Source organism: Ascaphus truei, chromosome 5 (assembly GCF_040206685.1).
Source record: "Ascaphus truei isolate aAscTru1 chromosome 5, aAscTru1.hap1, whole genome shotgun sequence".
Taxonomy (NCBI): Eukaryota; Metazoa; Chordata; class Amphibia; order Anura; family Ascaphidae; genus Ascaphus; species Ascaphus truei.
This window is the reverse complement of record NC_134487.1, coordinates 227682094-227697793: the sequence shown is the minus strand read 5'-3', so window position 1 is coordinate 227697793 and position 15700 is coordinate 227682094.

Genomic DNA, 15700 nt, shown 5'->3' with positions numbered 1-15700 from the left:
TGTGACCGCCTCAACTCAACTGTATATCTGCACTTTATTCGGCTGGGCACGCAGACTCCTCACCACGGCATATCCCGATAGTGCTGACGTCACACCCTCCAACTACGGCGCGCCGGAGCGCAGTGAATGCAGGGACGCACCAGCAGCTCCTCCTCTCAGTGGGAAACAGCGTGCGCTGATTTGGAATCAGCTGGTCTCCATATGGAAGCTGGGTCGGCGTGGAAAAACACCTACGACGCCACCGCAAGCTCCTTCGTCACAGGAAAGACGCCAGGGGAGACGTTCCAGCAGGACACAAAACTTACTGTGTACAGAAACCCTCCAGAGGATACAACAGGCACCGAGCGGGTAAGGGCAGCTGCCACCGGCACAAGGGACACAGGAGTGCGGTGTTTCTGGACACTTCATATTCCTGGACCCAGCCCTACTCTGCAAAACGGGCCCCCCGCCACGGGTGAGTTATATTATCCTCATATTATTCTTACGTGACTTTATAATTTATTTCAATGGTGAGGAGTCATTTTCGTTACAGCGGACTACGGATCATTCCCATTAACTCCTTATATACTTGATTCTGGTAGCATCAGCTTCTGGGTTCATTCCCTTGTTCAAATTGAGCCGTTGTCTACAACAGACCCCCCGATCAAAGACTTCACCACTCTGATTGTATACAATAGGGCGGAGAAACGCAGGGTTTGAGTGGTCTGTAAGTGCTATAATTCACACTTACAGACAAAGAATTTCCTGACCAGATACAAGTCTGGTAGACTTTTAGGCACCCTGACTTTAGTGTTGGTCTAGAGAAATGAGACCCCAAGGCCAATATGTGCGCATGTGCCAACTAACTGGGGGCATGATCCAACAATGCTTCCCACGTTAGCTGGCAAAGAGGGATTTGGGGCAGATAATTGTGACCCAATGGCTAGCACCCAATGCCAGGGTATAGGACTGAAATCCCATCTAAACCAGGGTTAGCTCTATGCCCATTGTCTTCGTTTTCTACAACTACTTGTTACCTGATGCCTGAATGAATTGCCAATCCTGTACCTGATTGCTTCATTGTCCAACCCCTAAGTAAGTGCTATATTTTGGCTGTTTTTTTTTTTACAACTTTATATTTTATTGAATTTTCAAAAGATACAGACATTTTTGCACAAATTATAAAACACTCCATACGCTCTGTAACTTGTCCATATCTGTCTGAAATGACAAGACGCAAACACCATTCACACATCCAACATGCACAGGGGGGGAAAGGGGTATGGGGGGCAGTCACTGTGGATCTTCGATCCAACGTCATGCTAGGCACATCTCTACACTTCTCCATCCTTTGGGCTTTGACGTATAGAAATTTCCCCTTAAATTCCCGACCCAATCGTCCCCTAGCTAGGCCCGTCTCTATACACCCTCCCCCCCTGAGTGCCATCTGTCACAGTAGAACTCACCTATTCCTATCATAGCCAAATGGGGGCATTGCTCGCCCCTGGGATGTCTGTTTGTGCCAACCACGGCAGCCAGACCTTTTGGAAATTTGGAAATTTGAGCCAGTGTCGTTGACCAAACTCGTTAGTTTCTCCATCTGGCAGGCAAACCAAATTCTGTTACGAATCTTTTCAATTGTTGGAATCGTGTTCTGTTTCCACAATGCTGCGGTCTCACACCTCATTGCCGTTGCAAAGTGAACGATCATTTTGTTACCTGCCCGTGACAGAGCTTCCAATGGCTTGTTTAGCAGAAACAGCCAGGGATCCCGGGGAATTTCGAGGCCCAAGATCCTCTTTAACCAATCCTGAATCTGTTCTCATATTGGGACCAAACGAGGGCAGGACCACAGCATGTGCAACAAGTCACCTGGCGCTCCACATTGTCTAGGACACAAGGGGGAGTAACCTGGTACAAATTTAGATAATGTGACTGGGGTGAGATACCACCTCATTAATACCTTATATGAGTTCTCCTTTAACATCGTGCAGATCGAAATCTTTGCTGCCGCCTCAAATATCTGTGTCCATTCCTCGTCCTCTAACGTCCTCCCTAGTTCTGCCTCCCACTGCGTCATGTAACCTAGTCTCAGTCCGTAGCTATTACCAGGATCGATCACCTCTCTGTACAGTCTAGATGTTAGTCCCCCTGTGTCGTGCCCTCGTGCACAGAGCGTCTCACAATTTGTCACCTTAGGACGATTTATGTGTTTGGTATAAAATGCCCTGATCTGGAGGTACCTAAAAAATTCCGTGTTGGGAATGTCCTTATCCGACTGAATTTGGCTAAATGTTTCGATTGTGTCTCTGCCCTCCAGATCCTTCAATCTCCTGTACCCTCCATCCCTCCAACATGCAAACCCCCCTTCTTCCATCCCCGGAGCAAAATCTGGGTTCCCCCACAACGGGGCCATCAGCGAGTGCCTCGTAGTCAGAGCACATCTAAATTTAGTGGTCTCCCAGATTGCAATTGAGTTGTTCATTGAGGCTAGCGGTTTCTTTATCTCTTTGAGCCGAGATTTTGGGTATCAAATTAAGTTACTAATTTCTAGTGGGGCGCATAGTTCGCTCTCTATGCCCACCCATCTGCGTACTTTCGGATCTAGATGCCACTGGATAATTTGACTTAATTGGGACACTCTATAATATGAGAACATGCAAGGTACCGCCAGTCCGCCTGTGTTTTTGGACCTCATCATTATTCTAGCCTTTATTCGTGCTTTTTTGTTTTTCCAAATAAAATTAAGAACCTTTGTCTGTATGTCCCTAATATCTGCATTATCTATGGGTATGGGAAGCGTCTGAAAGAGGTACAATAATCTGGGAAGAAGGTTCATTTTAACACTATAACTTCTTCCAATCCATGAGATGCCATATGATGCCCATTCTTTTAACTCTCTCTTCAGGGACTGCAAGAGTTTAGGATAATTTGCCTTATATAACAGGTTTACTTCCTTGGTCAAATTGACCCCTAGGTACTTAATTGCTTTGGGTTGCCAATTAAAATTAAAATTGATCTCTATTAGTTTTTCTGTATCTTTTGGGAGATTCTGTATCTTTTGGGAGATTTCCTGACTCTCCCCCCCCTCTCCTTGTCTCTCCTACTCTCCCAGCTTGTCCTATACAAGCCTCTAACCACTTCTCCCCAGACCCTCCGTCCACATTTGCCTCTATTTTCTATCCTCTCCCCCTGCCCTTCTCTCTCACGCCTCCCATGTTCACACTCCTCTCTCTCCCTCCACATCTTCCTGCTGTTCCTACTGTGCCTGCTCCCCCTTCCTCCCTTGTCCTTCGCCCCCCTTCCTCCCCTGTCCTGCGCCCCCCTTCCTCCCTGTCCTGCACCCCCCTTCCTCTCCTGTCCTGCCCCCCCTTCCTCCCCTGTCCTTTGCCCCCTTCCTCCTCTGTCCTGCGCCCCCCTTCCTCCCCTGTCCTGCCCCCCTTCCTCCCCTGTCCTGCACCCCCCTTACTCTCCTGTCCTGCGCCCCCCTTCCTCCCCTGTCCTGCGCCCCCCTTCCTCGCCTGTCCTGCGCCCCCTTTCCACCTCTGTCCTGCGCCCCCCTTCTTCCCCTGTCCCTCACCCCCCCTCATGCCGCTTGCCTGCGGAGCTCCCGGCAGCGGAGTTCACGTACCTCCGCCGAGAGCCCCGGCCAAGACTTACTAATGCTCCCCTTCTGGGTGACGTCATCTCTGGGCGACGTCCTCTCCGGGTGACGTAATCTCCGGGCGACATCCTCTCCCGCTGACGTCATCGCCGCGTCGCCGCCCTATGACGTCACTCGGCTCCTTCCCTCCGACTGGTCCCAGCTCTTCCTTGCCCTGCCTCTTCTTTTGCAGCTCCGTCGCTCCTCCCGCCCACCTCTGCTCTAGATGCCTCTGCAGAGCTTTCGCGCCCTTTCTCCCTCCTCCATCTTGACGCGCACTTTTCTCCCGCTTCTTCTCCATCAGGTTCCCGCTCCTGATCTTTTACATGGCCGCCATCTTTCCCCTTCACCTCCATCCCCAGGGTAAGTCCAGCTGGGGCAATTTATAACACTTTAAAGTTAAACGCACAACTTATTAACCTTGCAATTTAAATACTTATGTCCTTGCAAACTTTGTGAACTTGATAAACTTTATTTGAACCTATACTTTGTCTCTTGTATTACTTTGGCAGTGCCCCTTTAAGAGCCACATTTGTTTATTAAAATGTTGCTTTTGGACTTCATGATGACTGACATGTTCTTCTTCTTTCAGTCTTTGCCTTTCTCCTTTCTTCTTGCAGCAGCACTGGACACTCTTTTCCAGACTGTCTCCATGGATGGATGTTGCTCCTCAGACTGGTAAGCCACCTTTTCCTTTATTCCAAATTTCAGCAGGAATTCCGTCCCTTCACTGATGTGCCTTAATGTGTGGGCTTTTCCCTCCTTCACTACCAACAGTCCAAAAGGGAAGACCCACCGATATCGAATCCCTTTGTCCCTCAGTATCTTCGTTAGTGGCTGGAGGGATCTCCGTTTATTTAAGGTAGTGGGGGAAATGTCCTGATAAATGGACATCTGGATGCCCTCAAACTTGATGGTGGGGGATGTCCGTGTGATTTTACAGAGTGCCTCTTTCGTTCTGTAATGATGTAACCTCAGGATAATATCCCTCGGGGGATTATTAGGCAGGGGCTTGGATCGCAGAGCCCGATGGCAGCGATCCTTCAGGAGTTCTGCCTCTGTCTTATCCGGGAGAAGGGACCCCATCCATCTCCCCCAGCATCTCCTCCACGTCCAGTATGTCCTCAGGGATTCCTTGGATTCTCAAATTGTTTCTCCTGTCCCGATTCTCCCCATCCTCCTGCTTATCCTCTAGTTCAGTCAGCCATTATTTTTATCTGAGAGATTTCTTTCTCTGTGTGCTTGTGGCAATCCACTGCTGTATCCGTACGTTTTTCCAGCTCATTAGTGCGCTCCCTAATATGTTGTATGTCTTTTCTGAGCCCATCCATCTCTTTACGGAATAAGTCTTTAAGATCTGAAAATTACGTTGTTAGATCTTTCCGTATCACTGACTGCATCTCTGCGTCATCTATCTCCCCTTGTCCGTGTGCTGAGTCTGCATCTGAGGTGCTAATTATTTGTACTTTTATGCCGGGTATGAGCAGAACTGTAGATTCAAGCCTCCATTCCTTAGCTCTTGGCTCCGTCCCCTCCATATTTTGTCTGTATTTTGTATAATCTTGTGTGTTCACCTTCTTTAAGAAATAAACTTAATTTATCATATCCTAGTCATGTTCAATTCAACCCAGACATTTGAGTATATTATACTGTAACCTTTCACGAGATACCGTGACAGGCTTATAATAACTGGTGGCAGCGGTGGGATTGAATTGAACCTGTATTACAGTTTACTGCAGGATTCTGTAATACAGTAGGAACTCGGGTGAATTGCGAATTCCCAAGGCTAACGAGATTGAACACACTATTGTACAACATATAACGCGAGATATAACACCACCTCACTGTTAATACCTACTCCCGAGAAGCCTTGAACCATGAGCGAGGGTGCCGGTTCATCTACAGTCTGGACCCGGGCTCAGCTACGGGACAAGTGCCATGAGTACGGGCTGCCCACGGAGGGCAGAGATGCGGAACAGATGGAGGCGGCAGTCAGAGCGCACGAAACCTGGCTCGTGGAGCTCCGAGTTACAGCTCCGCTCGCTGTAATGCCACCTCCCGGAGAGCAGGGAATGGACCCAGCTCCAGGACGGCAGAGACCCGGGGAGGGAGCGGGAGCACCTCCCGGGAACAGTGCAGCAGGATGGGTATTGGTCGCTGCGGCTACCAGTCTGTTCACCCCTGAAATGCTGGCGCTAATCACCACGTGGGGTGACAGAGGGACACCGGAGGAGCGGCTGCAGTTCCTGACAATGGCAGTGGACCGACCTGCTTATTGCCCCCCTGCCCACCCAGACCGAGATACTCCCCAGCTGGATCATCACAGCTTCGCCAAGTTTGTGGAAGGTACCGACCAGATTGACAGCTTCTTAAAGAACTTCGACATGCAGTGCCGGCGGTACTAGGTGCTTCCACAACACCGGGTCATGCGACTTGACCCCTTGCTGTCCGTTCTAGCTAAGCAGACCATGATGGCGCTCCCGGAGGAGTATGCCGATGACTATGATCACTTAAAAGAGCTATTGATATTCCAATATGCCCTCACCCCTGAAGCCTAACGGGGCAAATTCCGGCTGGCTGGAAGAGACTTTCGGTACCCACATGGCATTGTATGGGATCCGATGGGTGGAGGGATGTTGGGAAAAGACTTACCAGGTCCTGCTGGATCTGATGTTCCAAGAGCAGCTCATGCAGCAGTGTCCTCCGGCAGTGAGGGCTTGGGTGCACGATAAAAAGCCCAAGACTCACCAGGAGGCAGCGAGGCTCGCAGATGACTACATCACCAGCCGAGCGCTGATGCCCACCAAGGTAGCGGCCAAGGCGGCGGCGGCCCCGGCCAAGAAGGCTGGTGCCACTCCCCAATGGACTACGAAGCTGCCCGGGCAGCAGTCCACGGAAGTCGGGAGAGCTCCGGCACGAGCGCCGGTGTTACAACTGCAACCACACTGAGCACATCAAGCAAGATTGCCCGGAGCCGCTGCATGCCGGCGGACCCCATCAGGGGCAACGCACCACAGCTGCGAAGCCGGTAGCCTGCGTACGGGTGGCTTCCATCAAGGATCCAGGGCCGATCATGGAAACAACTCCCAGCGAGACGTCCCATACAGCGCCTGCCTCGGTTTCTTCGGTGCCTACAGCCAAGAGCGGAGGACATCCCAGTGCCGCGATGCAGCAGACGGATGGCCGGAGCAGACACCTCACGACGGTCACAGTCGGTGACCGGCAAACAATTGGCTTGCTGGATTCAGGTGCTGCGGTAACCCTGGTCCGACCTGATATGGTCCAACCAGAGGAATTGCTCCCGGGACGCGGGATGCAGATCACTGTGGCGGACGGAGAGCCACAATTCCTGCAGATTTCCAGGATCTTTTTGGATTGGGGGGAGGGACAGGGTTTGCGGGAGGTGGGGGTTTTGCTCGGTTTGGATGCGGAGGTGCTCCTCGGCAACGATCTGGGTCCGATGACCTGCACCTTTGCTCGGGTAACAAGACCCGCTGCCATAGCAGTAGTCACTTGGAGCCAGACAGTGGTGATGGCGGCGACTCCAATCCCTTTGCATTTGGGACCAACAATAGCGGAGGGAGACCGAGGAGGTAATCCAAGCTCAGTTGCAACCACAGACCGACTTACTGTTTCCCCTCACCATACCCCGTTCCCCCAACATAGACATGACCGGGGGGGTGCCCAGAATTAGGAGCCCAGTTTATGGAGGCAGTGAAGACAGACCCCAGCCTGGCCGGTATGAGACTTCGGGCGTCCGAGTCTCAGGCAAGAGAGGGCACTGATCACTGCCTATGGCACCGGGGACTCCTGTACAGAGAAGCAGGGAACCCAGGGATAGAGGAGGGACTGAACGGTAAGCGACAGCTCATAGTACCCCAGGGGTACTGACAACAATTGTTACAGGTAGCTCACTCTATTCTGCTAGCGGGACAACAGAGGATCAACTGAACGAGAGCCCGGTAATTGCAGAGTTACTACTGGCCGGGGGCGTCCCGGGTTGTGGGCACCTTTTGCCGCTCCTGTGACGCCTGCCAGTGAGATGGTAAGGCGGGCGACCGTGTGACGGCACCCCTGAACACACTACTGCTAATAGGGGAACCCTTCCAGAAGGTAGCCATGGATATTGTAAGGCCCCTTATGATTCCTAGTAGGTCAGCGAAGCGCTACATCCTCATAGTGGTAGATTTTGCATCCCGGTACCCTGAGGCGGTAGGCACCATAGATGCCAGGATAGTAGCGGCAGCGCTACTGAACATGTTTGCTAGGGTAGATTTCCCTAGTGAGATCCTAACTGATCAAGGGTTGCAGTTCTTGAGTGAACTGTAACAGTGTCTCTGAGGTGCATGCGGTGTACACTGGCGACACACTTTATTCGAGCTCGGCTAGTCCCACGAATTCGGGTATACCCGGGTGTATTGAGGTTTGTGACTGTTTTCTGCCCGAGTGCATTGAGGTATTTTCCAGGCAGGGATTGAAGCATTTTATTCCCACTGGCTGCAATACTGCACAGTATATATATATATATATACTGCATTACAATTCATGAATTTATGCCATCTGGTAGACACGCGAAGCATTGCAGCCTATTAAATCCTAATCATTATCATTTAACAGATCAGCCGCCCGTCAGCCAGGCATGAACCCAGGCTGGGAAGGCAAACGCAACGGGGCTTGTCAGAGGTGAGGAGCGGCGCATTCCAGGTATCTGCCAGGTACATACTGGGTATTTGCTCGAATAAAGTGTGTCGGTGCAGTACAGCACCGGCGCACTACCCCTTACCATCCCCAGACAAACGGATTATGTGAGAGGTTTAACGGGACACTGTAGCAGGTGCTTCGACCTTTATAGAAGTGTAGGGGAAAGACTGGGAGATTCATTTGCAGCACTTGCTGTTTGCCTACCGAGAGGCACCGCAAGAGTCTACTGGCTTTTCCCCCTTCGAGCTACTATATGGCTGCAGGGTACGTGGACCTCTGGACCTATTCCAGGAGGGATGGGAGGGGGAGGCTACTGACACTGATGGAGAATATGGAATTACCCAGTATACCGAGGCTGCTAACAGGTAGTGCACACACTTTATGGCAACTTGATTGAAGAGAGACCCAGCAATGATTAATGAAACAATAAGCCTCCGGTATAGAAAACAGGGAGTTGGGTAATAGTAAGCCGGATAGAGGTACAGGGGGACACCTCCCTAAGGGGCGCCCCCAAAGTAAATCACAGCCCGGCACTAACCGCCTCAATAATCTCCCTGAAATACCGCGTGGAGGTTAGGAGTACTCACGAAAAAGCCGTCCCTGTTGGTGCAGGGAATTCTGCAGCGGCTTCCTCCTCTGGTGTAGCTGGCGTCAGCGTGCTCCTCCGGAAATGATGACACAGGAAGAAGGGGGTAGGATGGTCCGTGGTTCACAGCAACTTCAGCAGCCAACGCATGGATGTCTAAAAAAACTTTATTGATCGCTAGCAGCAAACATCAGGCAACCACTCTAACATGTTTCGTCCAGGCTATGGACTTTTTCAAAGAGTGCTGATAGTGTATGGCAGCCAAATAGATATAGGGAGTGGTGAGTGTATGCCACCAATAGAAACAGGGAACGTATTTAAACCTCACCTGTGGTAGATTACTCATTAAAGTGGATAACTATCTCTACAACAATCCCCATAGCAATGGCTGCACAACAAGGTATTTACAACATACACATGAAAAATCTTAAAAACAAAACAGAACATATAATGGATAAATTTCAAAACACAACTACTGATGTTTTAAGTTACCAGCATCATTATTATTATATAAAGCTATATCGATTAATGGAAGTATACAGATGTATAACAAAGGATTTCGTATATCTAGTACTTATAAAATCTTTTCAGTACTTATAAAGCATTTTCAGTATCAAGATTCACTATAAAGGGATATAAACATTTTATCAATTTATTCACATAATTCATATCCATGAATACAGTGGCAACCGCATGACAGACAGTAACTTAATATGTCACCTCCCAGATCACAATGTAATTGGGTGAACACTGTGAACCTACCCCAAAACTTAGCCATTACCCCATCAGGAAGTGTTTCAGTTCCCACTCCTGATTGATGCCGGCCGGATGGAGTGTGTTCAGAGTGTACACCCAATACATTTCCTGTTTATTTAATACCCCCTCTCTATGGCCTCCTCTAGCGTTACAAGGGATATGTTCAATTGCCATATAGGAAAAGTTGGCTATTCCCCCTTTAGGGCATCTGGAGAAGTGTCTGGGAACTGGATGAGATACATCATTCTTTTTAATAAGCCTGACATGCTCGGCAATGCGGGTCTTGACTGGCCGAATGGTTCGTCCCACATACAATTTTTTGCAACCACATCTCAAAAGATAAATGGTGTAGGATGTATTACAATTCAAAAATTCTTTAATAAAATATTTTTTTCCATTGGTGTCAGTTTGTACAAATTTTGTACTATGAACATATTTACACATGGAACAATTTCCACATGCATAAAAACCTTTAGGAATACTACCAATTCTTTTAAGATCAGTTTTAGTTTGAAAGTGACTTGGCGAGAGGTGTGATGCTAGTGTCTTAGCCCTACGGAATGAAAATGTTGGTCCCTTCAAGGTAAACTCAGCAATATCCTTATCAAGGCACAGGGTGTGCCAATGTTTATGCACAATGTCGCATATAAGCTTGGATTGGCGACTATAAGTCGTGATGAATAATGGACTCATATCACTATACTTGCTCTTAGATTGTATGTACCCCTTATGATGTTTGTCTTTTTTCTTTTTATCGAGGATTCCAGGGCGATCCAAAGTCATAGCGTACTCGTATGCTGTCTGGATATCTGTATATTTGTAACCCCTGGCTTGGAATCTCTCAAATAGTGCTAGTGATTGCAAAGAGAAATTCTCGTCATCAGAACATATCCGTCTCAACCTTACAAATTGGGCCCTCGGAATACTTTTGATTAAAGATTGTGGATGACAACTTTTGGCTGACAGTAGTGTGTTTCGGGAGTTTGGCTTGCGAAATATGTCAGTTTGGATTAGCATGTCATGGTCTATGTACATTGGCACACCCTGTGCCTTGATAAGGATATTGCTGAGTTTACCTTGAAGGGACCAACATTTTCATTCCGTAGGGCTAAGACACTAGCATCACACCTCTCGCCAAGTCACTTTCAAACTAAAACTGATCTTAAAAGAATTGGTAGTATTCCTAAAGGTTTTTATGCATGTGGAAATTGTTCCATGTGTAAATATGTTCATAGTACAAAATTTGTACAAACTGACACCAATGGAAAAAAATATTTTATTAAAGAATTTTTGAATTGTAATACATCCTACACCATTTATCTTTTGAGATGTGGTTGCAAAAAATTGTATGTGGGACGAACCATTCGGCCAGTCAAGACCCGCATTGCCGAGCATGTCAGGCTTATTAAAAAGAATGATGTATCTCATCCAGTTCCCAGACACTTCTCCAGATGCCCTAAAGGGGGAATAGCCAACTTTTCCTGTATGGCAATTGAACATATCCCTTGTAACGCTAGAGGAGGCCATAGAGAGGGGGTATTAAATAAACAGGATATGTATTGGGTGTACACTCTGAACACACTCCATCCGGCCGGCATCAATCAGGAGTGGGAACTGAAACACTTCCTGATGGGGTAATGGCTAAGTTTTGGGGTAGGTTCACAGTGTTCACCCAATTACATTGTGATCTGGGAGGTGACATATTAAGTTACTGTCTGTCATGCGGTTGCCACTGTATTCATGGATATGAATTATGTGAATAAATTGATAAAATGTTTATATCCCTTTATAGTGAATCTTGATACTGAAAATGCTTTATAAGTACTGAAAAGATTTTATAAGTTCTAGATATATGAAATCCTTTGTTATACATCTGTATACTTCCATTAATCGATATAGCTTTATATAATAATAATGATGCTGGTAACTTAAAACATCAGTAGTTGTGTTTTTAAATTTATCCATTATATGTTCTGTTTTGTTTTTAAGATTTTTCATGTGTACAGTATGTTGTAAATACCTTGTTGTGCAGCCATTGCTATGGGGATTGTTGTAGAGATAGTTATCCACTTTAATGAGTAATCTACCACAGGTGAGGTTTAAATACGTTCCCTGTTTCTATTGGTGGCATAAACTCACCACTCCCTATATCTATTTGGCTGCCATACACTATCAGCACTCTTTGAAAAAGTCCATAGCCTGGACGAAACATGTTAGAGTGGTTGCCTGATGTTTGCTGCTAGCGATCAATAAAGTTTTTTTAGACATCCATGCGTTGGCTGCTGAAGTTGCTGTGAACCACGGACCATCCTACCCCCTTCTTACTGACACTGATGCTTCAGTGATCCAGTATGTAGTAGATCTCCGAGACCGGTTAGAGACGCTCATGGGGGTGGCCCAGGACCATCTCAGGGCCGCTCAGACCAAGCAGAAGCAATGGTATGACCGGAATGCCTTTAGCAGGGAATTCATCCTAGGACACCAAGTGCTTGTTCTCAAACCCACTCGGGAGAACAAACTGATGGCTGCCTGGTCAGGACCGTTCTCGGCCATCCGAAAGATGAATGAGTACAATAAAAGTGTACCAGTAGAGCCAGATAGGAATAAGACATACCGTTTTAATACACTGGCGACACACTTTATTCGAGCTTGGCTAGTCCCACGAATTCGGGTATACCCGGGTGTATTGAGGTTTGTGACTGTTTTCTGCCCGAGTGCATTGAGTTATTTTCCAAGCAGGGATTGAAGCATTTTATTCCCGCTGGCTGCAATACTGCACAGTATATATATATATACTGCATTACAATTCATGAATTTATGCCATCTGGTAGACACGCGAAGCATTGCAGCCTATTAAATCCTAATCATTATCATTTAACAGATCAGCCACCCATCAGCCAGGCATGAACCCAGGCTGGGAAGGCAAATGCAACGGGGCTTGTCAGAGGTGAGGAGTGGCGCATTCCAGGTATCTGCCAGGTACATACTGGGTATTTGCTCGAATAAAGTGTGTCGGTGCAGTATGTTAAAGGAATACGGAGCTCCGAGTATGCTGGTGATTTGTAGCCCACTGCTGGAAGATTCAGCGAGCAATGCTCTGCCTGATCTTCTAGGGGAGGCTAGGCAGGGAAACACTGTGGAACAGGTGGAGATAGGGGGTCAGTTAAGTGTTAGGCAGAAGGAGAAGCCAGGGACATGCTAGCAAAGTATAGGGCTCTCTTCACTGACATGCCAGGGAAAACATACCTCACAGAACACCCAGTGGACACAGGGGACCTGCGACCTCTGCATAAGCACGCTTACAGAGTGTCAGCAGAGGTCAAGACAAGTATAGAGAGGGAGATAGAGGAGATGCTGACCCTAGGGGTAATTACACCATCCCAGTGCCCTTGGGCTAGTCCGGTAGTCGTAGTTCCTAAGAAGGACAAGACCACCTGATTTTGTGTGGACTACCGCTTGCTCAATGCTGGGTCGGTCTCAAATGCCTATCCCATGCCCCGCATGGATGAGTTATTAGATGAACTCGCGGGGGCAAGTTATCTGACTACCATGGATTTGAGAAAAGGCTTTTGGCAAATCCCACTGACCCTGGAGGCTAGGCAGAAGTCAGCATTTATCACTCCCAGTGGCCTCTATGAGTTCTTAGTGATGCCATTTGGAATGAATAATGCCCCGGCTACCTTCCAACGCCTGGTCAACCGCCTACTGGAAGGGATGCAAAGTTATGCAAGGGCTTATCTAGATGACATTGCTGTCTTTAGCAACTCCTGGGAGTCCCATTTAGGACATGTAGCTGCGGTGCTGGCTAGGATTAGGGAGGCTGGGCTTACCTTGAAACCCACTAAGTGTATGGTAGGGATGGCAGAGGTCCTTTACTTAGGGCACAGGGTGGGTGGAGGGCACCTCGAACCAGAGCCAGCCAAGGTAGAAGCCATAGTCCAGTGGCCTGTTCCCAAAACCAAGAAACAGGTCATGGCATTTTTGGGCACCGCAGGGTACTATATTAAGTTTGTCCCACAGTACAGCGCCGTGGCCAAACCCCTGACTGATCTGACCAGAAAGCAACAGCCGGTGCTTATTACCTGGTCTCCTGCCTGTGAAACTGCGTTTCAGGCACTAAAGACTGCCCTTGCTGGGGCTCCCATACTGGCTGCTTCGGACTACACCAAACAAATGTTAATACAGATTGATGCCTCGGACTTTGGCATTGGGGCTGTACTAAGCCAGGTGGGGGAGGACGGCAGAGTGCACCCTGTGGTGTACCTCAGCCGTAAGCTGCTCCCCAGGGAAGTTGCATATGCCACCATTGAGAAGGAGTGCTTGGCCATAGTGTGGGCACTCAGCTTCAACCCTACCTGTATGGGCGGGCCTTCATGGTCATCACTGACCACAACCCCCTGAGTTGGCTGCAGAGAGCATCAGGGGAGAATGCCAGGCTATTACGTTGGAGCTTGGCCCTTCAAGAGTCTGAGTTCACTATCCAACACAAAAAGGGTAGTGAGCACAGCAACGCAGATGGACTCTCACGTCAAGACTATCCATCTGAACCTGAGTTCTTCAACGGTGCCAACAGTAACCCACTTCCCGTGAGGGGCAGCGGGCCACAGGGCACCCATTAAGAAGGGGAGGTGTAGAGGTAGAGGGGGATTGGCCCGGTATTAAAGGGGTTACACCCCACATGACCACCCCCTGCCCTCACCTGGGAGGCGGGGGGTTAACTGGACTATGGTCCAGTATTGTGGTTTTGCCCCTGATTCAGCATCTCCTGTAAGAATGTATTTCCCCCATTCCAGTGTCTGCACCAACACTTACACTGGGATTCGATCGGGAGGAAAAGGGTTAATGTTTATGTAGTGATTATAGCCCTTTGTTCCATTTTCCCGTCTTTCCAGGCTTGATTTTGCAGTTCTACATAGGTCGCCATTGCAGCTCCATACGATCCTATGGGGAGTCCGGCGATTTGGGCCCATTTTCATAGAAGACCTGCAGGTAACGCCCGAGAGGAGGAGCGGCGGTTCCCCATTGAAAGTCAATGGAGCCATTAATTTCAATGAGGATTCCTCGACTCAGACCTCCAGGAACGGGTTGGCAGCCATCCAAACAGCAGACCGCAAAAGCGGATACAATATCTTGAAAAGAGCTTTGATCACTCCCCGGTCAAGGTCAGGTTCAATTGGCATGGGAAACGTAGGTTCTAGGGCACCCCAGAATAAAATTTTCCCCTAGATCCTAGGAACCCCCTCACTCGACCTCAACTGGGTCCGGTAATCAATGACCCCAGTAAAGGGTCACGCTAGCTACAAGGGTCGCGCCATTGACTTCAATGGCGGAGGTAAAAGCCGCAAGTAAAAACGGCTAAGTCAGAATGAGCAGAAACCTGGAACCCATATCTCCGGTTCTGTTCAACCTAGAAGGCTGAGATTTGGTCACCATGTAGTCCTAGTTCCGGCAGGATTGCATGACAAATAGCGACCCTCTCGGGGCAACAGAGCGGAGTCAGGGTAATGGTAAAGTTTGGGTTTCTGCCTCTGACTTGCATGGCGGAAAAAAGCCTTTTGTTCAAAGTCCATTTAAAACTGTAATTGTGTAACTCCGGTCCGGTGGGTCGCAGCGCGTTGAAACTTGGCCACCATGGAGAGTCCCCTCCGGCATGAGGGTCTGGCAAGTTTCGGCCCGCTCGGCCCAGACAAACTGATTATTTTAATATGTTTAAATATTAAGGAATGTATTGTATTTAAAGGCTGGGATAAAAGCCCGCGAAAGTTACTGGTTCTGCTTTATGTTAATGCTCAGGGAGGCGACCCATTGTCAACAACAGACCCCCCGATCAAAGACTTCACCACTCTGATTGTATACAATAGGACGGAGAAACGCAGGGCTTGAGTGGTCTGTAAGTGCTATAATTCACACTTACAGACAAAGGATTTCCTGACCAGATACAAGTCTGGTAGACTTTTAGGCGCCCTGACTTTAGTGTGGGGCTAGAGAAATGAGACCCCCAGGGCCAGATGTGTGCATGTGCCAACTAACTGGGG